The sequence below is a fragment of the Hevea brasiliensis genome, chromosome 14 (assembly GCF_030052815.1).
Source record: "Hevea brasiliensis isolate MT/VB/25A 57/8 chromosome 14, ASM3005281v1, whole genome shotgun sequence".
NCBI classification, from domain to species: Eukaryota; Viridiplantae; Streptophyta; class Magnoliopsida; order Malpighiales; family Euphorbiaceae; genus Hevea; species Hevea brasiliensis.
Window position 1 is genome coordinate 78006123 of NC_079506.1, and position 14789 is coordinate 78020911.

Consider the following 14789-nt stretch of genomic DNA (forward strand, 5'->3'; position numbering starts at 1 on the left):
TATGAGAATAATTGATGAGATTTTTATTGTAGAATGTTATTGAAAAATTTCAAGCAGGTGAATAGTAAAACACGCCAAACGGCAATACAATAGGGGAAACTCCATCAGTTTCTCCCTCATAAATAAATTGAATGATTAATTAAAAGGGCGAGAAGAAAGAAATTTATTTAGGAATAAAGTAAGATAAAATAGAGTGCTCCAATACCGAGTGTGACATGCCTTGCTCGCCTACACTATAGACGAATGAGGGGTGTCACAATAATTGATTATTTTTGAATTTTGAACAGTAAAAAAGTGACCTAAAATCAGATCTTGTCCATCCAAAATGGCTTAATCAGCCAATCAGGCGTAGAGGACAATTGTTTACACCAAAAACAATTATTTTATTTATTAATTATTTTTAGGCCAAAGAATTAATTAAATTAATATATTGTAAAATTAATTTAATTAATTTTATTTTATTAATTTAATTAATTTGTGGCCTGAGATAATTAATAAATGAATTAATTATGGTTATGGATAATTATCTGAGATAAGAAAGTTGACTACAATTTGTAGTGGTTCCAAGCAATTCCAAGGAGCGGGTAGGTGACTACAGGTAAATATAGAATATGACAGAGTGTATTTCAAAGTCTTCTAGGAGTCTTTCAAATGCCTGCAGGCAGAACTATAAAAGTTAGATACACTGCAACGTGAAAAAACCCCCAACCACTCACTCAATCAATCAATAACAATAGACTCCAGTAGTTTATTTATCTTTAATTTTATTTGTTTTTTTTATTTTCCCAACCTTATCTTTATTTTCCAAGCCTTGTACTTAAATTTATAGCAATTAATATAATTTTTAGTTACTTTAATTATTCAATTTAGAGTGAGATTTTGACGAAGTTGTGTTCAGTTTAGTCAAGTTCCCATAACCATTTGAGAGAAGTTAGAAAAGCGCACAATTGATACACTTAGTATGTGGCATGCACGCAATTCCTAAGCTGTTAGCCAATCAAATTATTTTCTAACAAAACACAAACAAATTTGGAAAAAAGGATTTCAGAAGACCTAAGATGAAAAGATGAACAACACTCAAAAATCAATGAAAAATATAAATGGAAAATCAACAAAGTATAAATAACTAACTTGATTAAGCAAACAAGGCTCTGATACCAAAATTTGAAGTGGGTTTTAGCATTGATACCAAAATTTGACGTAAGCTTCCAATCACTTAATCAAAAACCCACAATTAACAGAGGTGATGAGATCCTCAACCAGTCCAAGAACAAAGAAAAACAAATGGATGGAGAGAAGATTTTCAGCCAATCGAAGAACAAAGGGAAAAAATAAATGGATTGAGAGGAGATCACCAACCAACCAAAATGTAGATAATGATAATAAATACTCAACCAATTAGTTCTTGACCTGAATTCCTTAGATCATAAATTAAATAAAGAAAATGCAAGAATCCATTATCATAACTTGGAGATCCAAGCAAAATTAATAAATAGTTCAAAGAACCAAGGTGAGAATAATCTCTTAAGATGAATAATGTCTGCAATTGACTAATATTCTAGTTGGCTACTATCAAAAGAAAAGAAACACTTATACATTATCTCCTAAAACCCTAAATGGCTAAAAGTTTAAAATGACATAAAGAATTACAAATATCTAAGGACATTTATAAAAAGAATAAAAAGAATCTACTGCTAGGCCAAAAGTAGTTACTGGTGCCAATAGTGGCTTAAGGACCACTTGCAGGCTGGCGTCCTTCCTAAACAAGAGGTAGGAAACCACACTCACAAGGTAGGGGACCAGCCAAATCACACCGTGTGTCCTGGAACTTGTCCATGTGTGTTGGAACCATGCCACATCATGCCATGTGTGCTTACACTCCACCATGCACGTCCAATGTGCTTCTCCCATGCATACTTGTACTAAAATGAGCTATTTAATTTTCTTTGACATGCCAAGTTTGAGAATCTTTACTTGAATTACTTCTTGAAGAATTTTCTTGTAATTTGGTGCTCCCATAATCACATTAGATAGTACATGGATATTTTGCTTCTACCATTAGACTTTAATGTGTATGTGATGTTACCAATGAGCTTTATCTCAGTGGTATTGGAGTCATCTCCACAGTTGTGAGATTTCAAGTTCAAGTCTCAATCAAAACTATTTGTATAAAAAATGTGTATGAGATGTTTATATTTTTCTAAATGTAACCAAGATTAAATAAACCATCCTATAATAGAATATGATTTTTCTTATTTAGACTGAATTTCCCCAATATTAATGAGCCTTCGGCTTTTGGTTCTTCTTATGTGTACTTATGATCTCCCCTAATCATACCAAACATAGTCTTTCATTTCCTATTAACTCATAATTACTCTCAAAATTATTACATACATATATATACAATTCTAATAAAATATGGTATTGATTAATTATTATAATAATCCAACCACTATCAAAATATTCTTGTTTGCATGAAAAATAATTCAATTAGCTCTTTTTAAGCCCATGATTAATTAAATTAATTTTTCATAAAATTAATTTATTTTATTTTATTGTATTAATTTATTTAAGAGGCCTAATATAAATATTGTTAAATTATTTTAGTGGTGATTAGGATATTTATCAGAGAATATTAATTAAACTGGCGAGAGAAGTTATTCAGTCATAGTGGAGGTTACCTGTCATAGAGGAGGTTACCAACAGTTAGCAAGATCATGGATAGCAGTTGCGTAACTACTGAGACGTGTGAGCAAGGGGTAATGCTGGTTCCAAAGGCTTTCAAGGTTATCAGGTGCAGCTATAAATAGTCACTGTAATGTAACATTCAGTATAAATAGTGATAGAAATCAGAAAGCGCATAATGATATACTCAGTATTTGGCACGTCTGCATTTCCTAAGTAGTTAGCCATGCAAGTTGTTTTCCAAGCAAACAACTCTCAAAGTCATCTACATAATATGCTAATGCAGGTAAAAATTGCAGGTAAAAATATGGGTGAAGATAAAATAGTATACTTTCAGTTTGTTATTGTTTTCTTTGATATAATAGACTCGAATTAAAACTCAAATTCGAAATTTTATAGTTCTAAAAATAACTCAAGCTTATTAATCAATTTATTATTGTTTTAATGAAATGAACTAAGAAACAAAGAAATGGATGCCTTGAGACATTATTCCCTTTTTTTTTTTTTGTGGTTAGAAGTCAGAAAATCTTGAGAAATTAAACTAATGCTATATCTGTATTGAGAGACTTAACTCCATGGATTTGGATTAAATACATTGTTTGAATATTCTAAATGAAAATGGATTTGGATTTGATTCAAATTTCATATATTTATAATAAATTTAAAAACTAAAAATTTAAAATACTATTTTTATGTTATTATTTTAAATCAATTCTATTACAATCAAATGTATTAATTCTACGTGATGTCAAAATTTCTATACACTATTATGAATATTCTTTTTATTAATTAAATAAATATTTTTAAATATTTAAATTTCAAACCAAATATTTAAAATTTAAATTTCAAATCTAAAGCAGCTTAAAATTAGTGAAATACACACCCTCCACATTCCTGGGTGATGTTCTTTTGTTTGATGCAAGTATCATGCAATATCAGTAGCCTTTGTTTTTAAAAATAATAATAATAAAATAATTTGACAAAATATATAAGATGAGATTTGGGATGCCAAACCTGGACCTAATGAGGTGAACTTGGAACAAGTTGCAGTGCATGGGTCATCTTTGGGGCGTTACCCTCATTATAATAACACCAATGGAGATCCAATGAACCTTTGGTGATCAGTGGTAGAATTGTAGGATAATTATTACATATAGTTACTCAATTTTATGAATAATTTTATAAGATTATTGAATTTTAATTTTTTTTTATAAAACTTATTGAATTTTAATTTTATTTTATAAAAGTTATTGTAATAAAAAATTAAAAATTTTCATATTAATTTATTAATATGTCAATTATTTTATAAATAAAATTATTTAATTAGTGAGTGCTTGTAGAAAAAAAGGGGTTTGACAGTAAAGAGAGTAATTCAATGCGTTTTATGCATCCTGTGATTAAACCAATCACCTATTGATTCAATATCCCAGCCGGTTAATTTCCAAACTGAATTTAATAACTATAATATTACAGACCAAACTGACCAGTGCACGTGTTAAACTATAAGAGATGAATTCATAAAATGGAAGTTCCCCAAGAAATGTTTGAGTCTGCATTTAGTTTTATTTTAATTTGCCACAAAATCATCATTTCTTGGAAGGAGGGTTTAAATATTTATTATAATTGATAAAAATATATGATATATTATATTTACATCAAATAATGTATCAATATTGATTTATGATCTTAAAATATATTATATCATTCATAATACATTGATTATAAATTACCTTCTTTTTTATGATAAAAAATTAAAATTCTTTGTCTAATATTTTGTTAATATAAATTTAATTAAAAATGCTACCTAAAATTAAATATCAATAAGGTATAATCATTCAAATAATAATATAAATAAACAATTAGCCAATTATATTGGAAGCCAACACTCAAACTCTATAATATTAATATATAAAATTATTACAAAATGGAAATCTAATTACTCAACTAATTAACAAAGCTTATTATTTTAGTAATAAAATAACCTACAATTTAATATAAAAATAAAAGAAAGTTAGCATCAACAATACAAATAAATGTGTCACGACCCAACCTATGGGCCGGACCGGCACTAGGACCTGGGCCAGCCTAAAGCCCCCGAGGCCCGTAGGAAGCCGAACTATTCATTAACCCAACTCTAAGGCCCATTTGGGCCCAATTTCAAGAATTCAATAGAATAGAGCCCGGCCACAAAATGGACCTTTCAACAGGGAGTTTTTGACTCACCCGACCTGTAAACAAAATAAATACTCAATTGGGGAGCTCAGCTCACCCTCCACATACTCATATCAACATAAAAATAAATGGGAGCTCAGCTCCCTCATCCAGTCCATCAAACATGCATGTGATAATAATTTTACAGGTCCAAAATAATAATTTATATTACAGACCCAAATCAATTAAATATTTCTAACACATACGGAAATTCTAGAAATTTATAGAATTACACAAACATGAATAAATAACCTGTGAGGGAGAAAGCAGGTTAACCTCAAAAATATTCTCCTGTGGCCTGGAAAAATATTGAACAGGAGTGAGCGTTCGACTCAGAGAGTAAAATATCAATTTTAACCATAATCTCTATAACTATCTGAAACTAATGCACCCTGTAGAGTAAAATGCAATATCAGCAATAAATTCACATCATAACAGCGAAAAGGTAATTTGGAGCACTCACACGCCCAGTAATATCAATCATAATATATGGGAGTTGATCCCCTATACAGCTCTCTTAAATCCAACTTGGTGCCAGCGAAGAACTCAAGCCGGACTTTCGCTTAATAAACCAAATCGGGGTCCCAGCGAAGAACTCAAGCCGTGACTACCCCCGAAGGATCAGGTTGTTAGTAGTATGCCCTAGAGTATATCATTTAGTATGTATCTTGTACATATTTTAATAATAAAAGGCATTTCCACTTTTCCGTTTACATAATATATTTATGTGTAATAGAAAAGGTCCATTGATATTTTGTTAGAAATATTATTCTTAAGTTGTTAAGAATATGAGTGACAATATTTCTAGTACAAAGTATCATAAATAGGTTCACAATCGAGGATACTTCATAATAAGGACATGACTTATCCAGAAAGATTGTATTCATGTTTGTTCCCAAGTTATTTATATGAGATATAAATAAGATGGAATGGTGAGTCTCATGCCATATAACAAACATGATAGGCACTTATAAATGATAAGTAGGCCGAACCAGTGACACTTATGACAAGCACATGGAGTTTACTCTTGTCAATGTTTTGTCATAAATCATATCGAGGCATATAATCTTTAGACTGAGATAGCACGTTATCTTGTATATAGGTAGTTTGAGTTTGATCGCTTTCATACTTGTACTATGTATGGGTATATGGGCATGTGTTGGCTCATGCTAGTTATATATGGAGGTAGGTGTTGATCAAGATGGAATCTGTTCCTCTAAGTAAATAGAGTTAAAATCCTATGTTCATTTAATTGTTCTTGATGTTTCAAGTTCCTGGCCAGGACAGATAGATTTATTCAGAAAAGAGTTTCTGATGAGAAAAATCTTTTAATCAAGAACTGGAATTAAAAGAGAACATAATATTCATAGCAAATGGAGTTTGACATAAACCATGACTCCAGCTTGAGTTGGGATTTTGTAACAGAGAGATTCTAGTGCATGGTAACATATGATTATAGGTTCATTTAAGGTAAATCTTATTACTAATTGGGTGGCCATGGCATGCTATGCTAGGTGTTAACCATGGTCTATGAGGTTCATAAAATGATTTAGAGAAATCATTTATGGTAAGAAAGAGTTCTGATGATATTAAGAGTTGATATCATGTCTCATTGCCAATTAGTGATGAGCCTAGTAAGTCACACACATACACAAGTTATCACCTATTTAAATATGATTTAATTAATTAATTAAAGAGTTTAATTGATTAATTAAATAGATTTGGTTTGCAATTAAATTGCAAAGTCCATAGCATGACTTGAAACCAAATCTAGATTATTGGATGTATAGTATAAATTAAATTTATATTTAAAGTGTTTAAATATGAATTTAATTGATGAGAAATTAATTAATAGAGATTAATTAATTAATTTATATTTGATATAAATTAATTAGAAGAAGAAAATAATTATTTTGGGTTAAGAACTCAAAATTAAGACACAGGGGCATTTTGGTCATTTCACAGTGTGACACGTGGCACCATGAGATGGTGACACATGGCATAACACATAAGCTTGCCAAATGTTTTTTTTTAATCATGTAAGATGATTAAAATCAAGATTAAATATAGGTTTGACACTTGGCACAATGTGATTGGGTCACTTAAACTTAGAGCTAATCAAAAGGTGACATGTGGCTAGGGTTTAATGTCTTAACCTAGCTATTTAAGTGTGGTTATGAAAGGAAAACATAACCAGCAGTCTCTCCTCTCAATTGTCACGCCACTTTGAGCCTCTCCAGCTATTTCTCTTCATCTCTCATCAATTCAAAGAGATTAGCCATCAATCTCTTGAATTAAGAACACTAGAAATTGTTTCTAGTGTCCTGTTTACATCTCTAATCTCTTAAAAGGCAGAACTTGAATTTCTAATTAATAGAAAAGGCTTTAGAAGTTGTTCAAGGGCTGCCATAGGTGTTCTTGGTGTGGACAAACTAGAGGGACAACATCTGGTGTCCTGAAGACGAATCTCAAAGGCGCAGACACGCTGCAGCACATCAAGAGGTTAGTGTAATCGTTCTTGATTTAATCTAGGGTTCTAAAATTAATCTGATTAATTTTAAAATCTTAAATGGCAAATACAGATCCAAAAACATATTAAAAGAGTTTTAATATGTTGTTTATCATTGAAATCAAATAGATAAAAATAAATCTTGCATGGTGCATGTGACCCTAGGTGAAAATTTTTGAATTCAATGGTATAATCTTGTGTTTTTCACGCTTCCGTTCCTTCAATTGGTATCAGAGCCACTATATTTGCCATTTAGATTGTTGATTATATAATTTAATTGTGTGTTTGATCATGAGATCAAGAGATTCATTGCTGGTTGGATCATGAGGTGTGGCGGCACACATGGTGAAGCCACCATTGGTGGCGGCAACAATGGTTCCTTGGATGGTTCAAGGTTTGGCTTTTAATTCTGCAATTGTTGTATGATGGAAGGCCTATTCTTTGACTAATTAAAGTGTTTAATTAGTTGTTTTAATCACACAATTAAATTATGATTCAAATCAGAATTTTAAAAATTGTTTGAATGTGATTCAAATCTGAATTTTAAAAGTTGTTTGAATGTGATTCAAATCTGAATTTTTAAAGTTGTTTGAATCATATTTAAATCTGATTTTTTAAAATTGATTCAATAAAATTCAGATCTGATTTTTTAAAAAATATTTGAATGTGATTCAAATCTGATTTTTTAAAAAATGTTTGAATGTGATTCAAATCTGAATTTTTGAAGTTGTTTGAATGTGATTTAAATCTGAATTTTTAAATTTGTTTGAATGAGATTCAAATCTGAATTTTTAAATTTATTTGAATCATATTCAAATCTGGATTTTTAAGTTGAATATGAGATATTCAATTTAATTTAAGTATGTATGTTTTATTTAATTGTTAAATAGTGATATGCATGATGGATGATCATGGACTATAAAAGACCAATGTGATTGGATTTATTTCTTTTATGTTTCTTTGGGATTGTAAATTAATTAATTTATTTTAATTTATTTTGGGCATGTATTATTAAGTTTGTAATATTTTTGGGTTGTCATTTCATTTATTTAAGTTCTTGTAAATTCGCCTTGGTATGCCAAGGATTACTATGTAATATTGGATTGCAAGAAGTTCAAGGAGGTCAAGAGCATTGGTGGGACCAAAGGAGGAATTCAATATCAAGTGTTGATTATGTACTCCTTCAGCAACTCTTGTAAAATGAATGAATGAAATGCACCTAGGAATGCCCTGATTCAATTCTTGGTGGCTCAGAATTGAATCCCTTAGAAAGTCCATGATCATACCATATTTACTGCTTATCCATGAATGCATGAGATGTATGGGAATGTATGCAATTATATGATATATGCATGCTAAATGGATAATGTGCAAAGTGAGACCTTAATAGTAAATAGAATGACCATAAAATCTTCCAAACAAATGATTAAGTTGGAAATGCTATAATTAAAGTAATTATAACATAAGCCCTCCATTGGGGCAATTATTTTAAGAAATTTTAAATAGTTGCATGAGATGCAATTAATTTAAGAGATTTTCTTAAGAATAATTGTTAAGCATGAGATGTTGTAAATATGTAAATGGTTTGGTGGCCAATATTGGATGTACCTGAGGACATTAAAATTATTTGCATAATTATCGCTCAATGGGATCAACTTAACTAATGCAAGATAAGTCAATATTGGATGTACCGAGATTTTGAGCATTAGGGGCTAGCAAAGGATTGAACCTCACATGAGATGTGATGGGCAAGGAGTTGCTCACTTATAGTTTATTGTAATTCCAATAATGGATGTACCTGAGGATGATCAATAGAATTATAAGAATTCAATCACCCACTAGAAATCCATCCAACTAGGATTTCCGTTTTCTACTTTGGAAGTGTAGGATTCGCTAAGTTAGTGGGAGGACCAATTTGATTAAAAGACCATAATCATATTTGGTTAATTACATGATACATTTACTAATTAATCTGGTTATTTCTGCAATTAATTTTCTGATAATAATGAGCACAGAACAACCACCACCATCCAATATCCTTGCAAGCATACTTGATCGCAATAGGTTGACAGGACCTAATCTGTCTGATTGGCTAAGAAATTTGAAACTTGTCTTGAACCTTGAACATATAGGATATGTTCTAGATTCAAATGTTCCTGGTCCCTTACCTCCAGAGGCCACACAAGAGGAACATGATACTTTGGACAAGTGGAAGGAGCATGATATGAGAGCTAAGTGTTACATGCTTGCTTCTATGAGTAATGAGTTACAGAAGCAACATGAGAACATGCAGAGTGCGAGTGAGATCCTCCTTCACCTACAAGAGTTGTATGGTGAGCACAGCAGGAATGCTAGGTATGAGATATCTAGACAGCTATTCCGTATGAGGATGTCCGAGGGATGTAATGTTGGGGATCATGTCCACAAGATGATTCGGTGATTGAGCAGCTTGGAACATCTTGACTTCAACATGGATTTCCAACTACAGAGATTTGATCCTTCATCCCTTCCTCGCCTTTGGGAATTTTGTGACAAATTTCCATATGACTAAACAGGAATGCACCTTAGCTAAATTACTCAACATGCTGGTTATTGCCCAAAAGAATATGCCGGGCAATAAAGGAAAAGAGGTAGCTTTGATTGCATCTTCTTCTACTGGAAAGTCCAATAAGAAGAAGCGCAATAAGAAAAAGAAATCTCAGATTCCTGGTCCTTCCAAGAAAATAGCTAAGCAGAAAAGGAAGACTAAAGCTGATGAAGGCAAAGGAAAGTGTTTCCACTGCCAACAGGAAAGTGTTTCCATTGCCAACAGAAAGTGTTTCCATTGTCGAAGAAAGTGTTTCCACCGCCGAGTAAAGCAATCTAAATGAATGCAATGCCATGGTGAAAACCAACTCAAGTTCAAAATATATTTGGCACTTAAGGTTATGTCATGTTGCGTAAGATAGGATTACAAAACTGGAGAAAATGGGGATTTTATCCTCATTGGGCTCGAGCCTACTCCAACTTGTGAATCTTGCCTTCAAGGCAAAATGACTAGATCACCCTTTGTTGGACAAGGGCTAAGAGCTGAAAATATTTTGGAACTAATACATAGTGATGTATGTGGTTCGTTTAAAGAAATGGCTAGAAGGGGCTTTCATTATTTTATTACCTTTATCGATGATAAATCAAGGTTTGGGTATTTGTATTTGATGAAATACAAACATGAATCCTTTGAAAAGTTCAAAGAATTTAAATCAAGTAGAAAATCAAACAGAAAAATATTAAAGCTCTTCGATCGATCGTGGAGGTGAATATTTGAGTATCGAATTTGATGAATACTTGAGAGAGCATGGCATTGTTTCTCACCGACTCTCCAGAACGCCACAACCGAATGGTGTATCCGAAGGAGAAATCGTACCCTATTGGATATGGTACGTAGTATGATGAGCTATACCGATATGCCAATCTTCTTTGGGGATTTGCATTAGAATCACTTTATATATTCCGAATAGGATTCCATCAAAATCGCTTTCTTCCACACCTTATGAGATATGGCATGGAAGAAAACCAAGTCTTAAGCATGTTAAGATTTGGGGTTGTCCAAATTATATCAAAAAGTCAACACCGATAAATTGGAGACCAGATCGTAAAAGGTCGATTTGTTGGATATCCAAAAGATAGTTTTGGATATTATTTTTATTTGCCTACTTCAAAAAGGTTGTGATAAGTAGAGATGCCACATTCTTGAACAACAGTTTGTTCAAGAAGGAGGCAAAGGAAGGCAAATAGAGTTAGAATTGGAGAATTCTGACCAACCAACAGATCAGATGGATATAGATCCATCTAGTCAACCTATACCTATTGATGAAACATCTACATCTGTTCCTCGTAGAACAACCAGGGTATCTCACCCACCAGTGAGATATGGTTTTCTTCATGAAGAAGAACAAGAGTTGTCTACTCATGAAGAAGTAGATCATGGAGATGATCCACTTACCTATGAAGAAGCTATATCAGATATAGACTCTTCAAAATGGATTGATGCTATGAAATCCGAGATTGATTCCATGTATAAGAATCAAGTTTGGGATCTTGTTGACCCACCTAAAGGTATTGTACCTATAGGGAACAAATGGGTTTTCAAGAAGAAAATTGGTTCTGATGGAAAGGTAGAGACCTATAAGGCAAGGCTAGTAGCGAAAGGGTTTCGCCAAAGGCAAGGAATAGACTATGAGGAGACTTTCTCTTTGTTGCCATGCTTAAATCAATTAGGATTTTATTAGCAATAATGCATACTATGATTATGAGATTTGGCAGATGGATGTCAAAACAACTTTTCTCAATGGATACATTGAAGAAAACATTTTCATGGAACAACCTAAGGGATTTGAATCCCAAGATGGTTCCAAGGTATGCAAGCTAAAGCGATCCATTTATGGGTTGAAACAAGCTTCGAGGAATTGGAACATCCGTTTTGATGAAGCCATTAAATCTTTTGGTTTTATCAAAAATGAGGATGAGCTATGTGTATATAAGAAGGTTAGTGACTATGCTTTCACTTTCCTGGTCTTATATGTGGATGACATACTGTTGATGGGTAATGATACAGTTATGTTGTCGAATATAAAGGTATGGTTGTCAAATACATTCTACATGAAAGACTTATGGGAGGCAACCTATAGTCTTGGGATTCGCTTCTATAGAGATAGAGCGATAAGAATAATTGGTTTATCCCAAAGTCTATACTTGGAAAAGGTGTTAAAGAGGTTTAACATGCTTGATTCCAAGAGAGGATTGTTACCAAGTGAGACATGGTATCCACCTTTCTAAAGAGATGTCTCCAAAGACACCTGAAGAAAGAGATAAGATGGCCAGGATTCCATATGCTTCGGCTATTGGAAGTTTAATGTATGCAATGTTGTGTACTAGGCCGGATATCGCATATGCTGTTAGTTTGACTAGAAGGTATCAATCCAATCCGTGTTTGGAACATCGGATAGTCACAAGAATATTCTTAAGTACTTAAGAAGAACTAAGGATTTATTCTTGATTTATGGAGGTGGAGACTTGCAATTGGATGGTTATACCGATTCTCGATTTCCAATCGATATCGATGATAGAAAGTCTACCTCTGGATATGTGTTCATTTGTAATGGAGGTGCAATCGGTTGGAAGAGTTCCAAACAGAGCACGATCGCAGATTCCACTATCGAGGTCGAGTATATTGTCGCATCGATGTCGCAAAGGAAGTCGCTTTGGATAAAGAAGTTCGTGATGTAACTTACAGAGTTCCTTCCATTAAGTCGCCAGCTCCATTACATCGTGACAACAATGGAGCAACATACAAAGCTAAGGAACTAAGGTCTCACCCAAAATCCAAACACATAGAAAGGCACTACCACATTATCGATATATAGTTGGGCAAGGCGATATAGCCATGCAGAAAAATAACATCACCGAAAAACCAGCCGATCCATTCACTAAGCCTTTGTCACAAGCTCGCTTAGACCGACATCTTGAGAAGATGGGTCTAAGATATTGTAATGAATGGCTCTAGTGCTAGTGGGAGATTGTTAGTAGTATGCCCTAGAGCATATCATTTAGTATGTATCTTGTACATATTTTAATAATAAAAGGCATTTCCACTTTTCCGCTTACATAATATATTTATGTGTAATAGAAAAGGTCCATTGATATTTTGTTAGAAATATTATTCTTAAGTTGTTAAGAATATGAGTGACAATATTTCTAGTACAAAGTATCATAAATAGGTTCACAATCGAGGATACTTCATAATAAGGACATGACTTATCCGTAAAGATTGTATTCATGTTTGTTCCCAAGTTATTTATATGAGATATAAATAAGATGGAATGGTGAGTCTCATGCCATATAACAAACATGATAGGCACTTATAAATGATAAGTAGGTCGAACTAGTGACACTTATGACAAGCACATGGAGTTTACTCTTGTCAATGTTTTGTCATAAATCATATCGATGCATATAATCTTTAGACCGAGATAGCACAGCTTATCTTATATATAGGTAGTTTGAGTTTGATCTGCTTTCATACTTGTACTATGTATGGGTATATGGGCATGTGTTGGCTCCTCTAGTTATATATGGAGGTAGGTGTTGATCAAGATGGAATCTGCCTCTAAGTAAATAGAGTTAAAATCCTATGTTCATTTAATTGTTCTTGATGTTTCAAGTTCTGCCAGACAGATAGATTTATTCGTAAAAGAGTTTCGATGAGAAAAATCTTTTAATCAAGAACTGGAATTAAAAGAGAACATAATATTCATAGCAAATGGAGTTTGACATAAACCATGACTCCAAATTTTGAGTTGGGATTTTGTAACAGAGATTCTAGTGCATGGTAACATATGATTATAGGTTCATTTAAGGTAAATCTTATTACTAATTGGGTGGCCATGGCATGCTATGCTAGGTGTTAACCATGGTCTATGAGGTTCATAAAATGATTTAGAGAAATCATTTATGGTAAGAAAGAGTTCTGATGATATTAAGAGTTGATATCATGTCTCATTGCCAATTAGTGATGAGCCTAGTAAGTCACACACATACACAAGTTATCACCTATTTAAATATGATTTAATTAATTAATTAAAGAGTTTAATTGATTAATTAAATAGATTTGGTTTGCAATTAAATTGCAAAGTCCCTAGCATGACTTGAAACCAAATCTAGATTATTGGATGTATAGTATAAATTAAATTTATATTTAAAGTGTTTAAATATGAATTTAATTGATGAGAAATTAATTAATAGAGATTAATTAATTAATTTATATTTGATATAAATTAATTAGAAGAAGAAAATAATTATTTTGGGTTAAGAACTCAAAATTAAGACACAGGGGCATTTTGGTCATTTCATAGTGTGACACGTGGCACCATGAGATGGTGACACATGGCATAACACATAAGCTTGCCAAATGTTTTTTTTTTAATCATGTAAGATGATTAAAATCAAGATTAAATATAGGTTTGACACTTGGCACAATGTGATTGGGTCACTTAAACTTAGAGCTAATCAAAAGGTGACATGTGGCTAGGGTTTAATGTCTTAACCTAGCTATTTAAGTGTGGTTATGAAAGGAAAACATAACCAGCAGTCTCTCCTCTCAATTGTCACGCCACTTTGAGCCTCTCCAGCTATTTCTCTTCATCTCTCATCAATTCAAAGAGATTAGCCATCAATCTCTTGAATTAAGAACACTAGAAATTGTTTCTAGTGTCCTGTTTACATCTCTAATCTCTTAAAAGGCAGAACTTGAATTTCTAATTAATAGAAAAGGCTTTAGAAGCTGTTCAAGGGCTGCCATAGGTGTTCTTGGTGTGGACAAGCTAGAGGGACAACATCCGTGTCCTCA